The following is a 13268-nucleotide window of genomic DNA, read 5'->3' as shown; positions in this document are numbered from 1 at the left end:
TGTATATATATCACGACTTTTTCACATCTAACACTTTGCTTGATACATCGTTTTCACAAACCGGAGACGAGGCGAAGCGAGGCAGGGCTGGGTGGCGAGAGGCTAGAGGCTAGAGGCGAGAGGCGAGAGGCGAGAGGCGAGAGGCGAGAGACGAGAGACGAGAGACGAGAGACGAGAGACGAGAGACGAGAGACGAGAGACGAGAGACGAGAGACGAGAGACGAGAGACGAGACGAGAGACGAGAGACAGAAGAGACTAGAGACTAGAGACGAGAGACGAGAGACGAGAGACGAGAGACGTGACGTGATGCCATGCCATGCCATGCCATGCCATGCCATTCAATGCCTTGTGATTCAATACCATGCAGTTCAATGCGATGCGATGCAATGACATGCGATTCGATGCCATGCGAGGCGAGGCGAGGCGATGCATCATCTAACATAACGGGATTCCCTGGAAAACGACTCTGTTGTTGAATGAACAACAAAGTTAAGATATAAGAAGATGTAAGTAATTCGAGAAGTCTGAGTACTGTAGGTACTATAGCAAATTCATTGCTTAATATATGTGAATGTGTAAGGAATCCATCCATCGCTTTTACCGAGTATACAAATACTCGGTCATTGTTGGTGTTTAGGGAGGTAAATGAAGTATTGCAAAGCTAATTACGAAACTAGCTTTCACAATGACATTTGGTGGTTGGTCGCTTTGCAAATTATAGTAGATTCTATATCAATTTTATTCGTTATTTTACGTGAATGAATGTGTGCCTGCTAAATAAAGAATGTAAATATACGTCGGTGGTGTTTAGAGGGGTGAATGAAGCATTTGAAATCTAAATAGGAAACTAGCATTCAAATGGAGAGGGGTGAGAGTGCAGGTGCGCTTGAACTTGGGTGGGTTCTGGGTTTCATTGACGTATATATTACAGGTGAATGTGTGCATCGAATGCTCGATTGAAGTATATAAATACACATTGTTAGTGTGTATTGAGGTAAATGATGGATTGTAAAGCTAATCAAGACACTGGAATTCACTTTGAGGCTAGTGGCTGGCCGGCTGGCAGGCAAGCGTGGAAGTGGCAAACGATCGTTGAGTTGCCGTGTAAAACCACACCAAAGCAACACCTCCCTCCATCTCAAGTCGAATTTCGTCTTTATTACGCATTGGTACATTCCAGCAATGGTAAATTAAATAGATAAACGTCTAATCTTGATGTATGTATGAATATAATTTCGCCGTCAGAGCCGACTAAGGAATTCCGAGTGATATACACACACACTCCTCCCTCCCTCCCTCCCTCCCTCACAAGGGAGAGTGAGTAATTCTGTAAAAAAAAGAAGAGCATGCCAACAATGGGTAACTATTATAGTTAGGTTCTCGATCATAGTAAACCCGTTGATTTAGAGTTTATTTGCACAATGACTACGTCATATTAGATGCCATTTAAATACCAAATCCAGTTCTCCACTAAATGCAGACACAAGTCTAACACTATTCAACCCATCTCTACCAGCCTTTTCATAACAAACCACTAAGCTATCTAAACCAGTTTCCACACTTATATAAATAGAGAAAAACTTCACCCTATATAACCTATCTCAGAAAACAAACAAAATCAATTAATATTGCACTAACTGGCAACCCCCCCCCCATTCATAAAATCAACTTCTTTCCTTCCACACCAACCATCGTATTTCTTTGCTCGCACATAATCTTTAATCTAAAGTTATTAAATGATATTACTCACCTCACTCTCCTTCTTTCTCCTTCTTTCTCCCTTCCTTCCTTCCTTCCTTCCTTCCTTCCTTCCTTCCTTCCTTCCCTCTAACTCGTTGCAGTTGTTCAGCTTCGACCCATCAAACCCGGACTCGACTGACTCACTTCTGCTGCTCGTTCCAAGGCTTTTTCCTCATACGATGTTGGCTGGTGTGAAGTAATTACTGCAATTCAAATTAACACGATTCATTAATGTACATAACCAATTAACATAATCGTCTCCTACTTGATTTTGACTAGTTGATAGGGTTGTTTTTGGTCTCCCCGAAGGGAGTGGACCGATCCCAGAGGTACTGCAATACCGGGCCGATCCGCGGCAAAGGTGGAGCAAGCTCCTAGCACTTCGCCATGTTGCAAAAATCAGTTTAATATCGAGGATCCCACATGGGGATCGTATCAGATATTAAGCTGATAAGAACAGATACTACACTTTGATCTTAGCCAAAAGGCCGAGAAGCGATAGGATGCATGGTTGCTCTGCAACACCAGGCAACAATTGCGGCTAGAAACCACGTAGCGAGTTTCAATTGCAAAAGGGCATGTGATTATCGTTGAGTACTATTCGAATTCAAGCATACATATAAACGCCATGCAGTAAAGGCTTTAACCATTTCTTACCTGATCAATGAATTTATATATATATGCAAATTCATGATATTACATGGTTTCATTCATGAGTAGTGAATATGTAACTGGCGGCAAAGTGGTAAACAGACTCGCGTGGCGTTTCACGAATTCGCTCCTGGCCAGGGAGTATAGCGCTTAACTCTAATACATAAACCTCCATTTGTCATGTGTCTTAAGGTAGCTACAGCTTTTGAAAAGTACAATAACGAATTAAAAGTGCAAGGGGCCTGTTACGCCAACGCTCGTCAAAAAATATAAATAGGAGACGTTCTCTCTCTGATACCATAACAGAAAACGAACAGCACTATTACACGCCAACTATTCCATTTTTGTATATATATCACGACTTTTTCACATCTAACACTTTGCTTGATACATCGTTTTCACAAACCGGAGACGAGGCGAAGCGAGGCAGGGCTGGGTGGCGAGAGGCTAGAGGCTAGAGGTAGCGAGAGGCGAGAGGCGAGAGGCGAGAGCGAGAGACGAGAGACGAGAGACGAGAGACGAGAGACGAGAGACGAGAGACGAGAGACGAGAGACGAGAGACGAGAGACGAGAGACGAGAGACGAGAGACGAGAGACGAGAGACTAGAGACTAGAGACGAGAGACGAGAGACGAGAGACGAGAGACGTGACGTGATGCCATGCCATGCCATGCCATGCCATGCCATTCAATGCCTTGTGATTCAATACCATGCAGTTCAATGCGATGCGATGCAATGACATGCGATTCGATGCCATGCGAGGCGAGGCGAGGCGATGCATCATCTAACATAACGGGATTCCCTGGAAAACGACTCTGTTGTTGAATGAACAACAAAGTTAAGATATAAGAAGATGTAAGTAATTCGAGAAGTCTGAGTACTGTAGGTACTATAGCAAATTCATTGCTTAATATATGTGAATGTGTAAGGAATCCATCCATCGCTTTTACCGAGTATACAAATACTCGGTCATTGTTGGTGTTTAGGGAGGTAAATGAAGTATTGCAAAGCTAATTACGAAACTAGCTTTCACAATGACATTTGGTGGTTGGTCGCTTTGCAAATTATAGTAGATTCTATATCAATTTTATTCGTTATTTTACGTGAATGAATGTGTGCCTGCTAAATAAAGAATGTAAATATACGTCGGTGGTGTTTAGAGGGGTGAATGAAGCATTTGAAATCTAAATAGGAAACTAGCATTCAAATGGAGAGGGGTGAGAGTGCAGGTGCGCTTGAACTTGGGTGGGTTCTGGGTTTCATTGACGTATATATTACAGGTGAATGTGTGCATCGAATGCTCGATTGAAGTATATAAATACACATTGTTAGTGTGTATTGAGGTAAATGATGGATTGTAAAGCTAATCAAGACACTGGAATTCACTTTGAGGCTAGTGGCTGGCCGGCTGGCAGGCAAGCGTGGAAGTGGCAAACGATCGTTGAGTTGCCGTGTAAAACCACACCAAAGCAACACCTCCCTCCATCTCAAGTCGAATTTCGTCTTTATTACGCATTGGTACATTCCAGCAATGGTAAATTAAATAGATAAACGTCTAATCTTGATGTATGTATGAATATAATTTCGCCGTCAGAGCCGACTAAGGAATTCCGAGTGATATACACACACACTCCTCCCTCCCTCCCTCCCTCCCTCACAAGGGAGAGTGAGTAATTCTGTAAAAAAAAGAAGAGCATGCCAACAATGGGTAACTATTATAGTTAGGTTCTCGATCATAGTAAACCCGTTGATTTAGAGTTTATTTGCACAATGACTACGTCATATTAGATGCCATTTAAATACCAAATCCAGTTCTCCACTAAATGCAGACACAAGTCTAACACTATTCAACCCATCTCTACCAGCCTTTTCATAACAAACCACTAAGCTATCTAAACCAGTTTCCACACTTATATAAATAGAGAAAAACTTCACCCTATATAACCTATCTCAGAAAACAAACAAAATCAATTAATATTGCACTAACTGGCAACCCCCCCCCCATTCATAAAATCAACTTCTTTCCTTCCACACCAACCATCGTATTTCTTTGCTCGCACATAATCTTTAATCTAAAGTTATTAAATGATATTACTCACCTCACTCTCCTTCTTTCTCTTTCTTTCTCCTTCCTTCCTTCCTTCCTTCCTTCCTTCCTTCCTTCCTTCCTTCCCTCTAACTCGTTGCAGTTGTTCAGCTTCGACCCATCAAACCCGGACTCGACTGACTCACTTCTGCTGCTCGTTCCAAGGCTTTTTCCTCATACGATGTTGGCTGGTGTGAAGTAATTACTGCAATTCAAATTAACACGATTCATTAATGTACATAACCAATTAACATAATCGTCTCCTACTTGATTTTGACTAGTTGATAGGGTTGTTTTTGGTCTCCCCGAAGGGAGTGGACCGATCCCAGAGGTACTGCAATACCGGGCCGATCCGCGGCAAAGGTGGAGCAAGCTCCTAGCACTTCGCCATGTTGCAAAAATCAGTTTAATATCGAGGATCCCACATGGGGATCGTATCAGATATTAAGCTGATAAGAACAGATACTACACTTTGATCTTAGCCAAAAGGCCGAGAAGCGATAGGATGCATGGTTGCTCTGCAACACCAGGCAACAATTGCGGCTAGAAACCACGTAGCGAGTTTCAATTGCAAAAGGGCATGTGATTATCGTTGAGTACTATTCGAATTCAAGCATACATATAAACGCCATGCAGTAAAGGCTTTAACCATTTCTTACCTGATCAATGAATTTATATATATATGCAAATTCATGATATTACATGGTTTCATTCATGAGTAGTGAATATGTAACTGGCGGCAAAGTGGTAAACAGACTCGCGTGGCGTTTCACGAATTCGCTCCTGGCCAGGGAGTATAGCGCTTAACTCTAATACATAAACCTCCATTTGTCATGTGTCTTAAGGTAGCTACAGCTTTTGAAAAGTACAATAACGAATTAAAAGTGCAAGGGGCCTGTTACGCCAACGCTCGTCAAAAAATATAAATAGGAGACGTTCTCTCTCTGATACCATAACAGAAAACGAACAGCACTATTACGCGCCAACTATTCCATTTTTGTATATATATCACGACTTTTTCACATCTAACACTTTGCTTGATACATCGTTTTCACAAACCGGAGACGAGGCGAAGCGAGGCAGGGCTGGGTGGCGGAGGCTAGAGGCTAGAGGCTAGAGGCGAGAGGGCGAGAGGCGAGAGGCGAGAGACGAGAGACGAGAGACGAGAGACGAGAGACGAGAGACGAGAGCCGAGAGACGAGAGACGAGAGACGACGAGACGAGAGACGAGAGACGAGAGACTAGAGACGAGAGACGAGAGACGAGAGACGAGAGACGTGACGTGATGCCATGCCATGCCATGCCATGCCATGCCATTCAATGCCTTGTGATTCAATACCATGCAGTTCAATGCGATGCGATGCAATGACATGCGATTCGATGCCATGCGAGGCGAGGCGAGGCGATGCATCATCTAACATAACGGGATTCCCTGGAAAACGACTCTGTTGTTGAATGAACAACAAAGTTAAGATATAAGAAGATGTAAGTAATTCGAGAAGTCTGAGTACTGTAGGTACTATAGCAAATTCATTGCTTAATATATGTGAATGTGTAAGGAATCCATCCATCGCTTTTACCGAGTATACAAATACTCGGTCATTGTTGGTGTTTAGGGAGGTAAATGAAGTATTGCAAAGCTAATTACGAAACTAGCTTTCACAATGACATTTGGTGGTTGGTCGCTTTGCAAATTATAGTAGATTCTATATCAATTTTATTCGTTATTTTACGTGAATGAATGTGTGCCTGCATAAATTGCCTAAATAAGAATGTAATATATACGTCGGTGGTGTTTAGAGGGGTGAATGAAGCATTTGAAATCTAAATAGGAAACTAGCATTCAAATGGAGAGGGGTGAGAGTGCAGGTGCGCTTGAACTTGGGTGGTTCTGGGTTTCATTGACGTATATATTACAGGTGAATGTGTGCATCGAATGCTCGATTGAAGTATATAATACACATTGTTAGTGTGTATTGAGGTAAATGATGGATTGTAAGCTAATCAAGGACACTGAATTCAATTTGAGGCTAGTGGCTGGCCGGCTGGCAGGCAAGCGTGGAAGTGGCAAACGATCGTTGAGTTTGCCGTGTAAAACCACACCAAAGCAACACCTCCCTCCATCTCAAGTCGAATTTCGTCTTTATTACGCATTGGTACATTCCAGCAATGGTAAATTAAATAGATAAACGTCTAATCTTGATGTATGTATGAATATAATTTCGCCGTCAGAGCCGACTAAGGAATTCCGAGTGATATACACACACACTCCTCCCTCCCTCCCTCCCTCCCTCACAAGGGAGAGTGAGTAATTCTGTAAAAAAAAGAAGAGCATGCCAACAATGGGTAACTATTATAGTTAGGTTCTCGATCATAGTAAACCCGTTGATTTAGAGTTTATTTGCACAATGACTACGTCATATTAGATGCCATTTAAATACCAAATCCAGTTCTCCACTAAATGCAGACACAAGTCTAACACTATTCAACCCATCTCTACCAGCCTTTTCATAACAAACCACTAAGCTATCTAAACCAGTTTCCACACTTATATAAATAGAGAAAAACTTCACCCTATATAACCTATCTCAGAAAACAAACAAAATCAATTAATATTGCACTAACTGGCAACCCCCCCCCCCATTCATAAAATCAACTTCTTTCCTTCCACACCAACCATCGTATTTCTTTGCTCGCACATAATCTTTAATCTAAAGTTATTAAATGATATTACTCACCTCACTCTCCTTCTTTCTCCTTCTTTCTCCTTCCTTCCTTCCTTCCTTCCTTCCTTCCTTCCTTCCTTCCCTCTAACTCGTTGCAGTTGTTCAGCTTCGACCCATCAAACCCGGACTCGACTGACTCACTTCTGCTGCTCGTTCCAAGGCTTTTTCCTCATACGATGTTGGCTGGTGTGAAGTAATTACTGCAATTCAAATTAACACGATTCATTAATGTACATAACCAATTAACATAATCGTCTCCTACTTGATTTTGACTAGTTGATAGGGTTGTTTTTGTCTCCCCCGAAGGGAGTGGACCGATCCCAGAGGTACTGCAATACCGGGCCGATCCGCGGCAAAGGTGGAGCAAGCTCCTAGCACTTCGCCATGTTGCAAAATCAGTTTAATATCGAGGATCCCACATGGGGATCGTATCAGATATTAAGCTGATAAGAACAGATACTACACTTTGATCTTAGCCAAAAGGCCGAGAAGCGATAGGATGCATGGTTGCTCTGCAACACCAGGCAACAATTGCGGCTAGAAACCACGTAGCGAGTTTCAATTGCAAAAGGGCATGTGATTATCGTTGAGTACTATTCGAATTCAAGCATACATATAAACGCCATGCAGTAAAGGCTTTAACCATTTCTTACCTGATCAATGAATTTATATATATATGCAAATTCATGATATTACATGGTTTCATTCATGAGTAGTGAATATGTAACTGGCGGCAAAGTGGTAAACAGACTCGCGTGGCGTTTCACGAATTCGCTCCTGGCCAGGGAGTATAGCGCTTAACTCTAATACATAAACCTCCATTTGTCATGTGTCTTAAGGTAGCTACAGCTTTTGAAAAGTACAATAACGAATTAAAAGTGCAAGGGGCCTGTTACGCCAACGCTCGTCAAAAAATATAAATAGGAGACGTTCTCTCTCTGATACCATAACAGAAAACGAACAGCACTATTACACGCCAACTATTCCATTTTTGTATATATATCACGACTTTTTCACATCTAACACTTTGCTTGATACATCGTTTTCACAAACCGGAGACGAGGCGAAGCGAGGCAGGGCTGGGTGGCGAGAGGCTAGAGGCTAGAGGCGAGAGGCGAGAGGCGAGAGGCGAGAGGCGAGAGACGAGAGACGAGAGACGAGAGACGAGAGACGAGAGACGAGAGACGAGAGACGAGAGACGAGAGACGAGAGACGAGAGACGAGAGACGAGAGACGAGAGACGAGAGACTAGAGACTAGAGACTAGAGACGAGAGACGAGAGACGAGAGACGAGAGACGTGACGTGATGCCATGCCATGCCATGCCATGCCATGCCATTCAATGCCTTGTGATTCAATACCATGCAGTTCAATGCGATGCGATGCAATGACATGCGATTCGATGCCATGCGAGGCGAGGCGAGGCGATGCATCATCTAACATAACGGGATTCCCTGGAAAACGACTCTGTTGTTGAATGAACAACAAAGTTAAGATATAAGAAGATGTAAGTAATTCGAGAAGTCTGAGTACTGTAGGTACTATAGCAAATTCATTGCTTAATATATGTGAATGTGTAAGGAATCCATCCATCGCTTTTACCGAGTATACAAATACTCGGTCATTGTTGGTGTTTAGGGAGGTAAATGAAGTATTGCAAAAGCTAATTACGAAACTAGCTTTCACAATGACATTTGGTGGTTGGTCGCTTTGCAAATTATAGTAGATTCTATATCAATTTTATTCGTTATTTTACGTGAATGAATGTGTGCCTGCTAAATAAAGAATGTAAATATACGTCGGTGGTGTTTAGAGGGGTGAATGAAGCATTTTGAAATCTAAATAGGAAACTAGCATTCAAATGGAGAGGGGTGAGAGTGCAGGTGCGCTTGAACTTGGGTGGGTTCTGGGTTTCATTGACGTATATATTACAGGTGAATGTGTGCATCGAATGCTCGATTGAAGTATATAAATACACATTGTTAGTGTGTATTGAGGTAAATGATGGATTGTAAAGCTAATCAAGACACTGGAATTCACTTTGAGGCTAGTGGCTGGCCGGCTGGCAGGCAAGCGTGGAAGTGGCAAACGATCGTTGAGTTGCCGTGTAAAACCACACCAAAGCAACACCTCCCTCCATCTCAAGTCGAATTTCGTCTTTATTACGCATTGGTACATTCCAGCAATGGTAAATTAAATAGATAAACGTCTAATCTTGATGTATGTATGAATATAATTTCGCCGTCAGAGCCGACTAAGGAATTCCGAGTGATATACACACACACTCCTCCCTCCCTCCCTCCCTCCCTCACAAGGGAGAGTGAGTAATTCTGTAAAAAAAAGAAGAGCATGCCAACAATGGGTAACTATTATAGTTAGGTTCTCGATCATAGTAAACCCGTTGATTTAGAGTTTATTTGCACAATGACTACGTCATATTAGATGCCATTTAAATACCAAATCCAGTTCTCCACTAAATGCAGACACAAGTCTAACACTATTCAACCCATCTCTACCAGCCTTTTCATAACAAACCACTAAGCTATCTAAACCAGTTTCCACACTTATATAAATAGAGAAAAACTTCACCCTATATAACCTATCTCAGAAACAAACAAAATCAATTAATATTGCACTAACTGGCAACCCCCCCCCCATTCATAAAATCAACTTCTTTCCTTCCACACCAACCATCGTATTTCTTTGCTCGCACATAATCTTTAATCTAAAGTTATTAAATGATATTACTCACCTCACTCTCCTTCTTTCTCCTTCTTTCTCCTTCCTTCCTTCCTTCCTTCCTTCCTTCCTTCCTTCCTTCCTTCCCTCTAACTCGTTGCAGTTGTTCAGCTTCGACCCATCAAACCCGGACTCGACTGACTCACTTCTGCTGCTCGTTCCAAGGCTTTTTCCTCATACGATGTTGGCTGGTGTGAAGTAATTACTGCAATTCAAATTAACACGATTCATTAATGTACATAACCAATTAACATAATCGTCTCCTACTTGATTTTGACTAGTTGATAGGGTTGTTTTGGTCTCCCCGAAGGGAGTGGACCGATCCCAGAGGTACTGCAATACCGGGCCGATCCGCGGCAAAGGTGGAGCAAGCTCCTAGCACTTCGCCATGTTGCAAAAATCAGTTTAATATCGAGGATCCCACATGGGGATCGTATCAGATATTAAGCTGATAAGAACAGATACTACACTTTGATCTTAGCCAAAAGGCCGAGAAGCGATAGGATGCATGGTTGCTCTGCAACACCAGGCAACAATTGCGGCTAGAAAACCACGTAGCGAGTTTCAATTGCAAAAGGGCATGTGATTATCGTTGAGTACTATTCGAATTCAAGCATACATATAAACGCCATGCAGTAAAGGCTTTAACCATTTCTTACCTGATCAATGAATTTATATATATATGCAAATTCATGATATTACATGGTTTCATTCATGAGTAGTGAATATGTAACTGGCGGCAAAGTGGTAAACAGACTCGCGTGGCGTTTCACGAATTCGCTCCTGGCCAGGGAGTATAGCGCTTAACTCTAATACATAAACCTCCATTTGTCATGTGTCTTAAGGTAGCTACAGCTTTTGAAAAGTACAATAACGAATTAAAAGTGCAAGGGGCCTGTTACGCCAACGCTCGTCAAAAAATATAAATAGGAGACGTTCTCTCTCTGATACCATAACAGAAAACGAACAGCACTATTACGCGCCAACTATTCCATTTTTGTATATATATCACGACTTTTTCACATCTAACACTTTGCTTGATACATCGTTTTCACAAACCGGAGACGAGGCGAAGCGAGGCAGGGCTGGGTGGCGAGAGGCTAGAGGCTAGAGGCTAGAGGCGAGAGGCGAGAGGCGAGAGGCGAGAGACGAGAGACGAGAGACGAGAGACGAGAGACGAGAGACGAGAGACGAGAGACGAGAGACGAGAGACGAGAGACGAGAGACGAGAGACGAGAGACGAGAGACTAGAGACGAGAGACGAGAGACGAGAGACGAGAGACGTGACGTGATGCCATGCCATGCCATGCCATGCCATGCCATTCAATGCCTTGTGATTCAATACCATGCAGTTCAATGCGATGCGATGCAATGACATGCGATTCGATGCCATGCGAGGCGAGGCGAGGCGATGCATCATCTAACATAACGGGATTCCCTGGAAAACGACTCTGTTGTTGAATGAACAACAAAGTTAAGATATAAGAAGATGTAAGTAATTCGAGAAGTCTGAGTACTGTAGGTACTATAGCAAATTCATTGCTTAATATATGTGAATGTGTAAGGAATCCATCCATCGCTTTTACCGAGTATACAAATACTCGGTCATTGTTGGTGTTTAGGGAGGTAAATGAAGTATTGCAAAGCTAATTACGAAACTAGCTTTCACAATGACATTTGGTGGTTGGTCGCTTTGCAAATTATAGTAGATTCTATATCAATTTTATTCGTTATTTTACGTGAATGAATGTGTGCCTGCATACATTGCCTAAATAAAGAATGTAAATATACGTCGGTGGTGTTTAGAGGGGTGAATGAAGCATTTGAAATCTAAATAGGAAACTAGCATTCAAATGGAGAGGGGTGAGAGTGCAGGTGCGCTTGAACTTGGGTGGGTTCTGGGTTTCATTGACGTATATATTACAGGTGAATGTGTGCATCGAATGCTCGATTGAAGTATATAAATACACATTGTTAGTGTGTATTGAGGTAAATGATGGATTGTAAAGCTAATCAAGACACTGGAATTCACTTTGAGGCTAGTGGCTGGCCGGCTGGCAGGCAAGCGTGGAAGTGGCAAACGATCGTTGAGTTGCCGTGTAAAACCACACCAAAGCAACACCTCCCTCCATCTCAAGTCGAATTTCGTCTTTATTACGCATTGGTACATTCCAGCAATGGTAAATTAAATAGATAAACGTCTAATCTTGATGTATGTATGAATATAATTTCGCCGTCAGAGCCGACTAAGGAATTCCGAGTGATATACACACACACTCCTCCCTCCCTCCCTCCCTCCCTCACAAGGGAGAGTGAGTAATTCTGTAAAAAAAAGAAGAGCATGCCAACAATGGGTAACTATTATAGTTAGGTTCTCGATCATAGTAAACCCGTTGATTTAGAGTTTATTTGCACAATGACTACGTCATATTAGATGCCATTTAAATACCAAATCCAGTTCTCCACTAAATGCAGACACAAGTCTAACACTATTCAACCCATCTCTACCAGCCTTTTCATAACAAACCACTAAGCTATCTAAACCAGTTTCCACACTTATATAAATAGAGAAAAACTTCACCCTATATAACCTATCTCAGAAAACAAACAAAATCAATTAATATTGCACTAACTGGCAACCCCCCCCCATTCATAAAATCAACTTCTTTCCTTCCACACCAACCATCGTATTTCTTTGCTCGCACATAATCTTTAATCTAAAGTTATTAAATGATATTACTCACCTCACTCTCCTTCTTTCTCCTTCTTTCTCCTTCCTTCCTTCCTTCCTTCCTTCCTTCCTTCCTTCCTTCCTTCCCTCTAACTCGTTGCAGTTGTTCAGCTTCGACCCATCAAACCCGGACTCGACTGACTCACTTCTGCTGCTCGTTCCAAGGCTTTTTCCTCATACGATGTTGGCTGGTGTGAAGTAATTACTGCAATTCAAATTAACACGATTCATTAATGTACATAACCAATTAACATAATCGTCTCCTACTTGATTTTGACTAGTTGATAGGGTTGTTTTTGGTCTCCCCGAAGGGAGTGGACCGATCCCAGAGGTACTGCAATACCGGGCCGATCCGCGGCAAAGGTGGAGCAAGCTCCTAGCACTTCGCCATGTTGCAAAAATCAGTTTAATATCGAGGATCCCACATGGGGATCGTATCAGATATTAAGCTGATAAGAACAGATACTACACTTTGATCTTAGCCAAAAGGCCGAGAAGCGATAGGATGCATGGTTGCTCTGCAACACCAGGCAACAATTGCGGCTAGAAACCACGTAGCGAGTTTCAATTGCAAAAGGGCATGTGATTATCGTTGA

The 13268-nt window shown here is 42.3% G+C and overlaps 5 non-coding genes across 5 annotated transcripts; all 5 read right to left on the bottom strand.

Moving 5' to 3' along the window:
- Positions 1-2048: 2048 nt before the first annotated feature.
- On the bottom strand, positions 2049-2241 carry LOC138360773 (U2 spliceosomal RNA). Its single transcript, XR_011226639.1, has one exon. It is a non-coding gene; the product is annotated as a U2 spliceosomal RNA (small nuclear RNA).
- A 2545-nt stretch (positions 2242-4786) lies between these two features.
- On the bottom strand, positions 4787-4979 carry LOC138360772 (U2 spliceosomal RNA). The gene has a single exon (XR_011226638.1). It is a non-coding gene; the product is annotated as a U2 spliceosomal RNA (small nuclear RNA).
- A 2528-nt stretch (positions 4980-7507) lies between these two features.
- On the bottom strand, positions 7508-7699 carry LOC138360708 (U2 spliceosomal RNA). Its single transcript, XR_011226598.1, has one exon. It is a non-coding gene; the product is annotated as a U2 spliceosomal RNA (small nuclear RNA).
- Positions 7700-10249: 2550 nt separating this feature from the next.
- Positions 10250-10442, bottom strand: LOC138360770 (U2 spliceosomal RNA). The gene has a single exon (XR_011226636.1). It is a non-coding gene; the product is annotated as a U2 spliceosomal RNA (small nuclear RNA).
- Positions 10443-12981: 2539 nt separating this feature from the next.
- On the bottom strand, positions 12982-13174 carry LOC138360769 (U2 spliceosomal RNA). The gene has a single exon (XR_011226635.1). It is a non-coding gene; the product is annotated as a U2 spliceosomal RNA (small nuclear RNA).
- Between the last annotated feature and the right edge of the window lie 94 nt (positions 13175-13268).

Source organism: Procambarus clarkii, unplaced genomic scaffold (assembly GCF_040958095.1).
Source record: "Procambarus clarkii isolate CNS0578487 unplaced genomic scaffold, FALCON_Pclarkii_2.0 HiC_scaffold_116, whole genome shotgun sequence".
NCBI lineage: Eukaryota > Metazoa > Arthropoda > Malacostraca > Decapoda > Cambaridae > Procambarus > Procambarus clarkii.
Note: the sequence above shows the minus strand (reverse complement) of the source record. Positions and strands in the feature narration are given on the sequence as shown.